The sequence below is a fragment of the Sphaeramia orbicularis genome, chromosome 21 (genome assembly GCF_902148855.1).
Source record: "Sphaeramia orbicularis chromosome 21, fSphaOr1.1, whole genome shotgun sequence".
Taxonomy (NCBI): Eukaryota; Metazoa; Chordata; class Actinopteri; order Kurtiformes; family Apogonidae; genus Sphaeramia; species Sphaeramia orbicularis.
The window spans coordinates 54,988,573-55,003,298 of record NC_043977.1 but is presented as its reverse complement, the minus strand read 5'-3'; the positions used below and the strand labels follow the sequence as shown (position 1 = coordinate 55,003,298).

At 36.0% G+C, this 14,726-nt stretch overlaps 1 long non-coding RNA gene across 1 annotated transcript in view; it reads left to right on the top strand.

The window, feature by feature from the left end:
• Positions 1 to 7,719: 7,719 nt before the first annotated feature.
• Positions 7,720 to 14,726, top strand: part of LOC115411898 (uncharacterized) — a 118,131-nt gene continuing 111,124 nt past the window's right edge. Inside the window, exon 1 of the long non-coding RNA XR_003934279.1 lies at positions 7,720 to 7,766. This is a non-coding gene — a long non-coding RNA (uncharacterized LOC115411898). The remainder of the gene's footprint in view (positions 7,767 to 14,726) is intronic.

Sequence of the window (14,726 nt, the reverse complement as noted above, 5' to 3'; positions counted from 1 at the left end):
CAAAAGATTTTAATATAAATCAACTTGGAATTGAGTCCAATGAACTGATGATATAAAGTCTAATGATTATACAAAACAATTGACATTGCAACTAATTTGAAGTTAAATTAACTTGGCATTTAGTGTGTTGTACTTAAAATAGTAATTCCATTCAAATCAAGCATGTAAGTTTCATACACTCAAGTTTTCATTACTCTTTACTGAATTTTTTTAAGGCAACCAGTTTACTCAAATTTTTTAAGTAAACTCAACTTATTTGGTCTTAGAGTGTGCTTTGTACACTGTAAACCCAGAATTTGTATTAACTAAAATGCTTTAATTACAATGCACTTAAATGATTTAAGTTTTATAATGTTACTATAAAATGTTGAGTATATTCTACTAATTTGTAGACATAGTTGAAAGTATGAAAAAGTTTAAGTTGAATGGAATTAAATCACTGAGTTTTAGTCATGACCACACCTTTTTATCTGTGCATTGCATTGTGGGTATTGGGCATGTTGTTGTAAATGTGTTCTTTTTCTGTGCAGGGGTTCAGTGGGGTTGTGGTGTTAGTGTTAATTTGGATTTAATGTGTGTATGGTAATGTTTATTGGTCTTTTTGTGTTTGTTTTTGTATTTTTGTAGAGCTGCACCATGAGTCAGAGCCAGAGGAAGAACTATGGATTTACTGTTCATCTCAGACTGTTAATGTACATTGCAAATCTTAATGTCTTGTCAAATTAGTAGCACTTCCTGTACTGGCTAGTGACATTGAGCTAACTTCCACACATGCTACAAATATTAAATTGAATAATTTCGTAACTATTTTGGTCAGGAATAGGAATTTGAGTTTGATTAACTTAAAAAAAGTTGTTGAATCAATGATAACTTACTCTGGCTGCAATTGAGAACATTAGTCAGTGTAAGCTAAAATGCTGAGTTGAATGGTTGGATAGTGGGGTTGATTTTACAACAGATTTAAAGTACAAATAACTTGTCTTTTAGTGTTTTCTACTTAATAGTTTAAGTTCAATACTCTTAGCATTAAAGTTGAACCTACTTAAACCAATTGATTAGTCGATCATTACTCAAATCATTTAAGTGCAAACGCTTGCCTCAAATTTTTTGAGTAAACTCAACTTATCCGGGCTTACAGTGTATTCAAAAGGCATATTCTAAATACATGCATTTCACAGTGTTAGTACATGATTGCAGTGTTTGAAATAAAATGCAGATCGGTCCTTCATAATGCATGATTTCTGACACTTACTGCCTTTTGATATGTATATTTCAGAGCTTTTTCACTAGTTCTATTCTGACATCGCACTGTGTTTTATTTAATGTACAGCAGGGGTGTCAAACTCATTTTAGTTCAGTTCCACATTCACCCCAGTATGATCTCCAGTGGGTCTGACCAGTAAAATAATACCAGTGAAATAAGTACAATTACATTATGATAACATTTACATCTACAACGTTTCCTTAAAAATCTGAATAACGTGAACAACTTGAAATGTCTTAAGAAAAACAAGTGCAGTTTTAACAATATTCTGTTTATTCTCAGTTTATCAGTTTATCATTTACACATGTGCATTACAATTTACATTACAATCACAAATACACCAAACATTTAGTAACAAGCAGAATATTGATAAAATTGCATTGACTTCTCTCAAGACATTTCCCGTTGCTCATATTTCTTCAGGTTATTCACATTTTTTGTAAAAGGATAGTTTGTTAACCCTTTCATGCATGAATTATGAGAACCTTAGTCAATATTTTTTTCTTGAGTGATTTTAATCCTCTTTAAGCATGTGACAAAAAAAACAATTGAGATTTTTTTTTTTAATAAACCTATTTTTCATGGATTTACAAAAATGTCCACTCAGATCGACACCATACGTTTAATTTTTGAAGCAAAGACACATGTATTTAAACCCATCATCAGAAAGTGATATACTGTGTGAAAAATATGAAATAAAAACATTTTTAATGCTGCTAATCTGATGTTTTCTCACATTTCATCACACTCTAACACTAGTTATTACTCACTTCATGGAGATAATATGCAAAAAAACAACTTTTTGTTTAAGGAAACCGGTAATTACTGTCTAATAACAATTAGTAACTGATTTCCACTCGAACATGTTAGTGCAGATCAGGTTTATCTAGAACAGTAAAGTTACAGTAATGGTATAAATGTCAGTGTGTTATTATGGGATGGTGCATAAGTGTCCACTGTGTTGGCTGATATGGAACTAAAACAACAAAACCCATGAATATACAAGAGAACAGCTGGAGAAGAACTGTCCACTGGAGTGACCACTATGCATGAAAGGGTTAATATAAACATTTTCATGTAATTTCACTTTTTTACACTAAAAAACAGATAAAAGCTGCAGTTGTCAGTATTTATAGGTTATTACACTGGTCAACAACAAATTTATTGTTTCAGTTTTTTGAGCTGATTTAGGATCATTTTGGTGTGCTGAATCCAAAAATCACATTCATTTTGCTCAATCAGGTCAACTTTCTGAACTATGCTACATATTGGCTTTTTAACATTTTTGCTTACATTTATGGGCATTTTCACATCATATGATACAAAATTCTTTCATACTTCTAGCAACAAACAAGTTCTGAAGATTTTACTTTTGCCAAATTATGATTAATGTTTTTTTTTAATATTACAGGTGAATGAAATGGCTTCGACTAGAAGATCTTGCAAAAATAAGCCTGACATATTCTGCTACATCTGCGCTGAATACACCATTGTACCTAACAGGAATCAAGTCACAAGTTTCATAAAGTGTGCTTACCAATCTTATTTTGGTATTAATTATTATATTTTGTGAAAAGATCAAATTTTTCAAAATCAAATTACCAAAAAACCTGACCTGATTGAGAAAAACAGATGTCATTTTTGGATTTAGCGGTGCAAAATGGTCCTAATTCAGTTGAAAAAACCTAGACAACTTGCAAAAAACATTTTTTTGTAACCCAGTGTTATGATACTGTTTTTCTGGTCTGACCCAGTTGAGATCTAACTGGTTTATATGTGTCTGGATGGAACCTGAAATAAAATGATTTCTACTCTACTGATTGTTAATATCTTCAGTGTAATTTTTGCATTTCACTAATTCCTCCTAAGGGCCACATTGGACCCTTTTGCGGGCCGGATTTGGCCCCCGGGCCGCATGTTTGACACCTGTGATGTACAGGTTTCCTTCTTTCCCAATAACATTTAATGAGCAACCACTCTGACATGGAGCTGTGGTGTAAAAGGTTGGCCTATTTGCAGTCTATACATTTTTTTCCAAGTCACCCTGGCCATATCTCTGGCGTAAGAATTCAATTTGGGCATTGCAGGCGAAAACTGAAAAGCGTAAAGGAGGATTTAGAGTGAAATACATGGCATAGTGGATTCGTTAAGAAATTCAGCTATCTGGAGGTCTGGCTGGGGAGATAGGGACGTGGCAGAACTGATGAGGTTCTCAGTCATTATCCCTGAGGTGATATCGTGGTATATTCGGTGTGGTTTTTCAAACCTCTTATCACTGTAAAATAAAAAATATATTGCGGCGTAAGATAATTATGCTTTCTGCTCTCTTCATCAGTTCAGGGAGGCAAACTGTGAGGATGTTTGGATGAGATAATGACCTTGACTTAATTAATTGTCATAAATTGTGTATTTTCTACAAAATCTTGAAGTTGAAGTAAAATGACATTTACGTGTAAAAATCAGATCATTTGTGTAGATTCAGTACAAATGAACTACATTAAAATTTAGATTTGGTTGTTTAATACGTTTTTATTTTCAAACACAGACTCTTAATTAACCCTTTCATGCATAGCGGTCACTCCAGTGGACAGATATTCTCTTGTATATTCATGGGTTTTGTTATTTTATGTGCATATCAGCCAACACAGTGGACGCTTACGCACCATTTCATACACTGGAATTCATACAAATACTGTAACTATGCTGTTCTAGATAAACCTGATCTGCACAAACATGTTTGAGTGTAAATGAATTGCTATTTGTTATTAGACTGTAATTAACAGTTTTCTTAAACAAAAGGTTTATTCTTTTGTATATTATCTATATGAAGTGAGTAATAACTAGTATTAGAGTATGATAAAATATGAGAAAACATGAGATTAACAGCATTAAACATGTTTTTATTTCATAGTTTTCATATCACTTTTTGATATTGTGTTTTAAACACGTTTCTTTGCCTCAAAAATTAATCCTTTCATGCATGAATTATGAGGACCTTAATCATGAGTTTTCCCTGTTTTTTTGTTTTTTTTTTTAACCCGCCACCCCCCACCACCCCTCCCCCCCTTCGGAGGACAACTTCATTTTTAGCTTACCAGCCAACAGGCCGTAAGCTACTGTCGTCATGCTGTCGTCTGTCGTCCGTTACAAAAAATTCAATTGTCTTCTTCTCTGAAACTCCAGTTCTGATTGACTTCAAACTTGGTATACAGCTTCTGTATGATGATGTCAACACAAAGTATTGAAATTATTTCGATCCGGATCTGATTCTAGATGTGGTGCAACTTTGAAAAATTTCCCCATTAAAACAGATAGGAAGTGGATTGATCCAATAAATCAGTATCAATTATATCAAGTTGGAATTTGAATTTTTTACAGATCTGATTGGAGTATGACCAAAACATGGGCTATTTCTGTAATAGAATAAATACACAGAACTGGGTGAGAATAAATGGCATCTGGATACATTTCCCAAAGCTTTTAATTTGGCCGGTAAGATACAGGGCCATTGGTCCTATTTTTAACTATACAGGGGTAATCTTCTTTTGTTGAGAACAAAAGCAAATAACCCCTGTATCATTAAGATAAGAAGACAAAATGAAAATTCTTGAACTATTTATTTTTAATTACAGCTTGTGTTTAAGTAACAATCTCAAACTTCGTATTCGCTTGTTCATCTGTTCCTTGCTTGTATACATATACAGAGAGGGAGGGCTCATATAGATGAAAGTGTACAAGGACAGGACGAGACAAGACCGCGGTTCCTCTTTAGGCATGAAAAAAAACAATGCAACTGACATTTTTTTTTTTTTTTTTTTGAGCCTATTTTTCATGGAGTTGCAAAAATGCCCACTCAGATGGATACCATGCATTTAATATTTGAAGCCAAGAAATGTGTATTCACTGATATACTGTGTAAAAACTATAAAATAAAAATGTTTTTAATGCTGCTAATCTGATGTTTTCTCATATTTAAACATACTCTAATATTAGTTATTACTCACTTCATGTAGGTCAGGGGTGTCAAACTCATTTTAATTCAGGGGCCACATTCAGCTAAATTTGATCAGCAGTGGGCCGAACCAGTAAAATAATAACATAATAATATATAAATAATGTGAACTCCAAACTTTTCTCTATGTTTTGGAGCAAAAAAAAGTAAATTTACATTATGAGAAGGTTTACATCTACAAACTATCCTTTCAAAAGATGTGAATAACATGAACAAACTGAAAAAAATCAGTGTAATTTTAACAATATTCTGCCTCAGTTTATCATTTACACATGTACATTATAACTTACAGATCACAGTGGATCTACAAACACACAAAACATTTAATAACAGGCAGAATATTGTTAAAATTGTACGTACTTTTCTTAAGACATTTCAGGTTGTTCACATTTTTTGCGAAAGTATACTTTGTTTTACTGTAAATACATGAAAATATTTACATTTACAAAGAGAAACATTTGGAGTTGTCATTATTTCTGTTATTATGACAGTATTTGACTGAATCCTGCCCACTTCAGATTGAATTGGTCTGAATGTGGAACCTGAACTAAAAGGATTGTTCATACCTTAGTGTAATTTTTGCATTTCACTTATTTATCCCAAGGGCCGGACTGGACCCTTTGGTGGGCCGGATTTGGCCCCCGGGCTGCATGTTTGACACCTGTGATGTAGATAATATACCAAAAAAAAAAAACAAAAAACAAAAACATGTTTTAAGAAAAAGGATAATTGCAATCTAAGAACAATCCGAAATTGGTATTCACTCAAACATGTTAGTGAAGATCAGGTTTATCAAAAACAGCAAAGTTACAGTAATGGTATGAATGTCAGTGTATTATTATGGGATGGTGCATAAGTGTCCACTGTGTTGGCTGATATGGAACTAAAACAACAAAATCCACAAATATACAAAAGAACATCTGTAGAAGAACTGTCCACTGGAGTGACCACTGTGTATGAAAGGGTTAAACACATAGTGTCCAACTGAGTGGACATTTTTGTAACTCCATAAAAAATAGGTTCATTAAAAAAATTTCAATCACATTGTTTATTTCATGCCTAAAGAGGAATAAAAACACTCAGGAAAAAAAAAAAAATCTTGACTAAGGTTTTCATAATTCATGCATCAAAGGGTTAATTAAATGTTTTTTTTTTGATCTGACAAATCTGTAACATAACCACCTCACAGAAGTGCTTAACATTCACCGACAGGCCAAAAAAAGAGTCCCCACCTGCGTTTATCATCTGGGGATGCTTCAGTTGGTCAGGTCTTGGTTCAGTAACGTTATGTCTCCAAAAAAATGAGGTCAGCTGAACCTGGTATGAGTGGGTTTATCTTCCCTGACAGTAGCAGCACAGTCCCACATGACTCATCAGGGAGAATTAGGCTACGTTCAGACTGCAGGCAAATGTGGCCCTAATCCAATTTTTTTTTTCCCGTATGTGACCTGTATCTGATCTGTTAAAGACAGTTTGAACAGCACTAATTTTTTCATTTTTTCAAATCCGACCCAGGCCACTTTCATATGTGGTCCTAAATCTGATACGGATCTGATATTTTGCCATGTGACTGCAGTCTGAGCCAAGGTTATTATTGTTAAAAACACTGACATAAACCCTAGAAATGACCATTTCTTGGTCCATTTATGACTGAATGAATAAATAAACAAATAAATAAATAAATACGTAAATGAATGAATGAATGATTGAAAACATTTTTAGACGTTGGCTCTTTACCAAGGTTATTATCGTAAACGAAAACTAACGAAATGACGAAAACTAGAATTGTAAAAACATTTTAGTTAACTGAAATAAATAAAAACTATAATTCAAAGAAAAAAACCCATAACTAACTGAAACCGTATTGTGTGTTTACAAAACTAACTAAAACGTATAAAAATTCTGGATAAAATTCCCTAAGTTTTCATCCTTGTCAATGTCTTATTGATTTGAAATCAATTCATTTTCCTCCAGCAATTTTAGCTGCTGGCCCCGTATGATATTTAACGGTCCGTCACTTCTTGTCAGTCGTCTTCTGGTCCCCACTCTACCTGGAAACATGGACTAAAGTTGGGAGAAAGCAGCAGAGTCCTGTCTGGGATTTATTTGAATTTGACGGTGAAGAAGAGAAAAGATATAAAGAAAATAAAACTAATCTAAAACTAAGCATTTAGAAAATAACGAAAACTAATACAAACTAGCAAGCCTGCTCTAAAAACTAATTACAACTGAGTTAGAGAAAAAAAAAGTCCAAAATTAAATAAAACTAAACTATAATGAAAAATCCAAAACTATTAGAACCTTGGTCTGAACAGCCAGGTCGCATTTGTCCGACCTTTACGTCACTGAAACAACAAACACATCACACGGCAAACGTCACAATTCTGCGTCCAAAGAGGAGGAGCTGTGTGAAAAATGTGTTTACTTCTGTAAACACAGTGTGTGTCTGAGTGGTCACGTATGACATCAGGACCTCCTATGCACATGTGGGTCACTTCAGGGTCGCATTCAGTTCATACTCAAAACTGATAGAAGTTGCATTTAATGTGAAAAATGAACGAGCATACAAAAAAAAAATCAAATTTCACAAAAAAAATCTGCTGTCTGAATGTAGTCTCAGACATTTCTGCTGTTGTGTTTCACACAGATGCTTATTGTGATGCACATGAGGCCAGGATCAACACACAGTTGGATGTTGGTTCCATTTATGTCACAGGTGTCAAACATGCGGCCCGGGGGCCAAAACTGGTCTACCAAAGGGTTCATTTCGGCCCCTGGGATGAATTTGTGAAATGCAAAAACTGTATAATATTTTACAAGATCATGGATTTTTAATAGTTTTGACTGAATAAAGAGATTATGAGTGTGTTCTAGAAATCCAACCTTATGTATGATCCGTACTGCTGGTTTCTGTAATATGACTAATGGATGCGTCAAATAAGCATTTAACCCTTTCATGCATAGTGGTCACTAAAGTGGACAGCTATTCTACAGATGTTCTTTTGTATATTCCTGGGTTTGGTTTTAGTTCCATATCAGCACCATCCCATGCATTGCAATTCATACCATTATTGTAACTTTGCGGTTCTTGATACACCTGATCTTCAGTAACATGTTTGAGTGTAAAGCAATAGCCAATTGTTATTAGACTGTAATTAACAGTTTTCTTAAACAAAAGGTTTTTTTTTTTTGCATATTATCTCCATGCACTGAGTTATGACTAGTATTAGAGTATGTTAAAATGTGAGAAAACACCAGATTAGCTACATTAAAATGTTTTTATTTCATAGTTTTCAAACAGTGTATTACTTTCTGACATTGCATTTTAAATGAATATTTTTTTTGCTTCAAAATTAAACACATGGTGTCCAGCTGAGTGGACATTTTTGTAACTCCATGAAAAAAAGGTTCATTAAAAAAAATTTCAATTGCATAATTTTTTTCATGCCTAAAAAGGAATAAAAACAGGAAAAAAATCTTGACTGAGGTTCTTATAATTCATGTATGGAAGGATTAATCAAGTCAAAGAAAGTAATCAATAGATTCATCAATTGCAATAATAATCAATAGCTGCAGCTAATCTAAGCGTATGTTGAAATGTGCATGTTGCAAATATTGCAAAGATGCAAAATACAAATAGTCAATAATTGCAAACATATATATTAAAAGGAAAGAAACAAACCTCTTTTAAAAATATAAGGATTGGATGTTTGTGTTAAAACATGGGAGTAAATGGACACTAAATAAATACACAGATCTGTAAATTCTAATGTGTGTGCTGTTACTTCCTCCTTGGGTTCCCTAGCTGGTGTTCAGGTATCGGTTGCTTTCACGCTGTTGTCTGAGGCAACATCAGTGTCATCGCAATGTCCAGTGAAGAAGGGAACATCCACGCAGACGCTGGCAGCTGAATGCCAGAGTGCAGCTCCTGCCGGCTCTGTTCTATCTGCTTTGGCACAAACGACAGTCAAAGGGATGGGCAGCGGTCCATGCTGTTTGCACTGCCAGACATCTAGGCCTTGAACACAGCGATATCATAAATGGACTGGATGACTTCTATTCACTGACCTATTTAAAAAGATTCAAGAGAAGCCACCAATAATTGCTCATCGCTGACCTGAAAGATAATGTTCGCCGTGCACATGGCAGCTTCTTTTCAGAGGGTATACAGGAGTGGAATAAGTAATGTAACTAGGGATGGGAATCGAGAACCGGTTCTTTTTGAGAACCGGATCCCAGTAGCTCGATTCCTTGGAATCATTTGCCTGCCTGCTTGACGATTCTGCTTATTGATTCAGCCTTCATTGCACATTCGTGACGTCACGCGTATGCTGCATTGTTTTGGTCAGAACGTAGCCAACGTGGCGTTGAGGCAGAAACGGTCTAAACAGACGACACCAGGTCCACTGGAACACTGTCAAAGCTTCCATTTCTTCTAAAGGGTGGAATCCCTCCAATATGTTCAAACATTTGTCCACAGCATGGGATTCAGTTACAGGAATGTCACGTATTTGATTCACTACTTAGCGACGCTTGTGAATGTAGCGACAGAGTGAACGCCGGGCCTAGGTCCAGTGCGGCCAACAAACGTCATACCCCCTCAAATACAAGTTTCTGAAGGTAGGGGAAAGGAAATGAGGTGCACAACAACAGGAGATGATTCGAGCTGAGTCACACTGGTTCCATGTAGTGGAAATGCAGCAATAGAGGAATTAATAAAGCGTCTTTAGTTTCACTTTCACTGTACACATGTATTATTTGTGTATATATAATATATATATATATATATATATATATATATATATATATATATATATATATATATATATATAGATAGATAGATAGATATAGATATATAGGTATATACTGTAGATATATACAGATATATATAGGTAATTTGATTGTTTTAATATATGCAAATATTCTTTATTAAACATTAAAAAGTAAAAAAAAAAAGGAGCAAAATCTCATGCAAAGTTAGGGCAAAAAACTGCATTTTAATTATGGAAAATTACTGTATCGTCATTAGATGGTTATTTTCCGTTATTTTCCAGTTTTTTTTCAGCACCCCAGCTGCTGGAATATTACCCTTTTTTTTACGTTTTTTTTTTTTTTATTTTACAGTGTATGATGCTCTTTTTTTGTGATCTGTGATGCTCTTTTTTTGTGATGTGTGATGTTCTTTTTGACACCCTCTGCTGCCAAACCAGCAACCAGAGGCTCCTAACATCGTCTGTTTTGCTCTGTGTCCCTGCAGCGTCCCCAGAGATGAAAGCTTATACTGAATCACTACAAATCAGTGTGTGGACTCAGCAGGGAGCAGGTCCAGGACCATAGTCAAATCCCCCAAGTCCAAGTATCAGGTGTAGAGTCAAACACCACTTTGTTTACACTCTGTGCACAAGAGTATCTGCTGAAAGGAGAGCAGGGAGGAATCCCATCCATATGCAGCTCACATGAGGAAATGGAAGAGCAAATACAAGTATGGCAGATTAAAAATCGATTATCCTCCTGAGACCCAGCAATGCATTTTTGTCCTCTGTAGTGGACAACAGTTTCACAGCTTTACTTTAAAATAAAAAAAAAAATTACATAATGTCCAGTGAAAAGGACATTATATATATAAAAAAAAGTATCTGAAAAAAACTGTTGCATCATCCAGTTTCAAATTAAGGCAATTATTTAATGTAAAATGCAGAAAATTTTAACTTACTGGGTGTCAGGAGGATATAGATTAATTTGGATTAAATGTAAATGGGGGGGGGGGGGGGGGGGGGGGATCACGACTTTTCCCATGAAACCAGGGTCAGGTTTATAAAAACATCCTAGATTCTAAATCTGGACATGACTACCCTAGAGACGCTGAATATTATTTAAAATACCATTTTGGATTATTCATACAAGTACTAAATTTGTATGTCCAAATGCGAAAGACATTACGTTTTTGCTGATTGCATGGCATTTTCTTCGCATCTAGAGAAAGTCCAGATCAAAAAATGAATGACAGCCTAATTAGACTAGTGAAATTTAAACTGTACAATCCCAGAGAGGCAAAAGACTCTTAAAGGTGCAGGAGACTTTCATGACCAATTTTTCATCCAATCTGTCAAACCTCAGTCATATCCTCAGTATCATGACTCTGTCAGTCTGTCTGTCATTACTCACCTGAATCTCTTACATTACGGTGAACAGTTTCTTAGTTCCATCCACCAGAAACAGACCATGTGTTTACAAACAGAGCCGGGAGGGAACTCGGGCATCTTCGGAATTTTGTCACGATGTGCATTGTGGGAAAGGGAGGTTCACACCAAGGTTATACTAGTTTTGGATTTTTCATTATAACTTAGTTCTGTTTAGTTTTGACTTTTTTTCCCTCTAATTCAGTTAGTTTTATTTAGTTTTTAAAGCAGGTTTGCGAGTTTTTATTAGTTTTTGTTATTTTTCTAAATGCTTAGTTTTAGTTTAGTTTGAGTTTATTCATATCTTTTATCTTCTTCACCATCATATTCAAATAAATCCCAGACAGGACTCTGCTGCTTTCTCCCAACTTTAGTCTGCATGTTTCCAGGTAGAGTGGGGACCAGAAGACGACTGGAAACCACAGGTGACCAGAAGTGATGGACCATGAAGTGTCTTATGGTGCTGTGAACTAAAACTGCTTGAGGTAAGTAAATTGATTTCATATCAATCTGACACCGACAAAACGAAAACGAAGGGAATTTTATGCATAATTTTTATACGTTTTAGTTTTATAAGCACACAACACAGTTTCAGTTAGTTATCTTTTTTTTTATTATAGTTTTTATTTATTTCAGTTAATGAAAATGTTTTTACAATTCTAGTTTTCGTCATTTCGTTAGTTTTTGTTAATGATAATAACCTTGGTTTATGCAGCCGCCTGCAGCAGCAGCGGCCACGCAGCCATATGATATTATATGGATGAAACAAACCGACACAGAAACGGCTGCTGAAACACAGAAACGGCTGGAGGAATATGCATAGACGGAAGGGAGCTCCTGCTTTTTCCGCGTCATGTCTGTAGCAGCTGCTGCTGCCGCTGCGTGAACCTGCCTTTCCCACAATGCATGTCACGATAAAAGTCCGAAGATGCCCGAGTTCCCTCCCGGCTCTGTTTGTAAACACATGGTTTGTTTCTGGTGGATGGAACTAAGAAACTGTTCACCGTAATGTAAGAGATTCAGGTGAGTAATGACAGACAGACTGACAGAGTCATGATACTGAGGATATGACAGGTTTGACAGATTTGATGAAAAATTGGTCATGAACGTCTCCTGCACCTTTAACAAAAACAGCGTATAGATCAGGGGTCAGCAACCTGCGGCTCTGAAGCCTCATGCGTCTCCTCCTCCTCCTTGTAGTGGCTCCTCCCTTTACTGTGGTCAGTCCAGCCGCCATTCTCCTCTGCATGGTCAAGCCAGCCGCTAGCGTTTTTCTTGTGCGCTACTTATTTGACAGTTACGGCAGATGAGCTGCATGGAGCGAATGTGCCTTCAACAACCAAAGTAAGGGCTCATTTATGCTCGACGTTAAAGATGCAGACAGACGCAGGGTTCTGTCCTTCCTTTGTATATTACTCACCTAATTCTGTCCGTTTTCCGGGAGAATATGGAGCAGTACAACTGGGAACTGTGGAGGCAGTGTTGAGTTTGGAAGAGAATCATTTCCATAAAGAGCGATACTTTTCATAGAGCGACTGTATGAGTATGAGTACTGTGTACTTTTGGAGTAATCCTACAACAGATTCCCTTCCAAGATACAAAAGTGTGTTTTTTCCGTCTGAAATAGGCTTTAAGACTAAATTCAATGATGAATAAAATTATTTTTTCCAAAAAGTACCTCATGAATTTGGTATATTTGGTATTAGTACTTCATATACTATTAGCACAAATACTATGAACTACTTTTACTGTGTACTTTTAGAGTAATCATACTCCAGAATCCATTCCACACTGCACTTCTGTTTGTTGTATTCAGTGGTTGTAACACGTAAAATGTAAAAAAAAGATTCAAACTTTTAAAAGTTTATAAGTTCTGTTATTTTTCACGGCTCCAGACTATTTTTTTTGGCGTTAGAGGGGGCAAAATGGCTCTGACTGATCATCAAGGTTGCAGACCCCTGGTATAGAAAGACAGAAGGACGAATAGGAGGATATTAGAAATAACTACAGTGATTTGTGAAATGTTGGTGTTTAAATAGTCGAATGTTGAGTTTGCTGTTTGTCCGGTGCTGTCAGCGCTCCTCGGTCTTCTGACAGACTCCAGTCCCTCCTGTTTCACCTCTTTGACTCCGGGTCCAGTGCGTCCTCTGTGGAACTCTGTGAAGCATGCCAAGTCCGTGTCCCTTTGCATTGACGGCTGGCACTGATGGATTGCGCTGCTGCCAGGCCTTTTCGCTCAGGGCCGCTGAACTGCCTCTTTTGACCCGTACCCGTTTAGCACCAGGTTTCATATTTGCCCGAGATCAACCTCCTTTTTACAGACATGTTCAGTTCCTGTGGGACTGGCAGTGTTTTCGCTGTGTTACTGCTTACATTTTGTCAGTATCCCACAGCTCAGGCCAAAAGTTCACCACAGGACCACCTGTCAACTTGAAACCACTTGTGATGCACTCGTCTGCAACTTTCTGTCTGTCACGAATTATACTTATTTCTTTATTTTATTTTATTTGCACATCACAAACAACAAGAAAAAAAAAAAGTTTTCATGCAAGTAACACCACTGTGCAGGAGAGAATAGAAACCAAAAAAAGGCTCGTATAAATACCTCACCAGAAATAAACAATACACAGTTTTTAAAAAAAGAATAAAAACACAATATAACTCAAATAATAATCTAAAGTAAAAAAAATACAAAGCAAATATATAAAGCCTTACATTTTTTCATAAATTAGAGTCCTTTTCAGATGCTTTTTAAATAAACATAAAGAAGATGTTGATTGAAGTTCAGGACGTAGATTATTCCAAAGATGTGGTCCACGATATTTTAGAGAATACTAACTGACACAAGTTCAGCAGTATTTATCTACAACCAAACTGGGAAATAATCATGTTTTGTAATAAACACAATGTTTCTTGCATTATTTTTCTCACTCCAAACAAAATCCTTCCCTTGATTTTGTTGCAAGGAAATACAGTTTGTCATGGAAGGATCAGTGACTTCTTCAGGCTGTCCTCAGCAGACAGAGCCCTCAGCCCTTCTAAATAGTGATGTGTCGGTCACAAACGAAACAGCTCTGAGAGCCGGCTCTTTGACGTGAACAACGGGAGCCGGCTCCTGATTAGAGCCGCTTTGTCCCGTTCGTTCACCCCACCCCACCCCCGACCAGAGGGGAGAGGGGCGGAGTTACACACACAGCAAGCGCACGAACAGGACGGAGGGAGACGAGAGAGAAAGAGAGCAGGGACCACAACGAAAACAGACTGGAAAGGT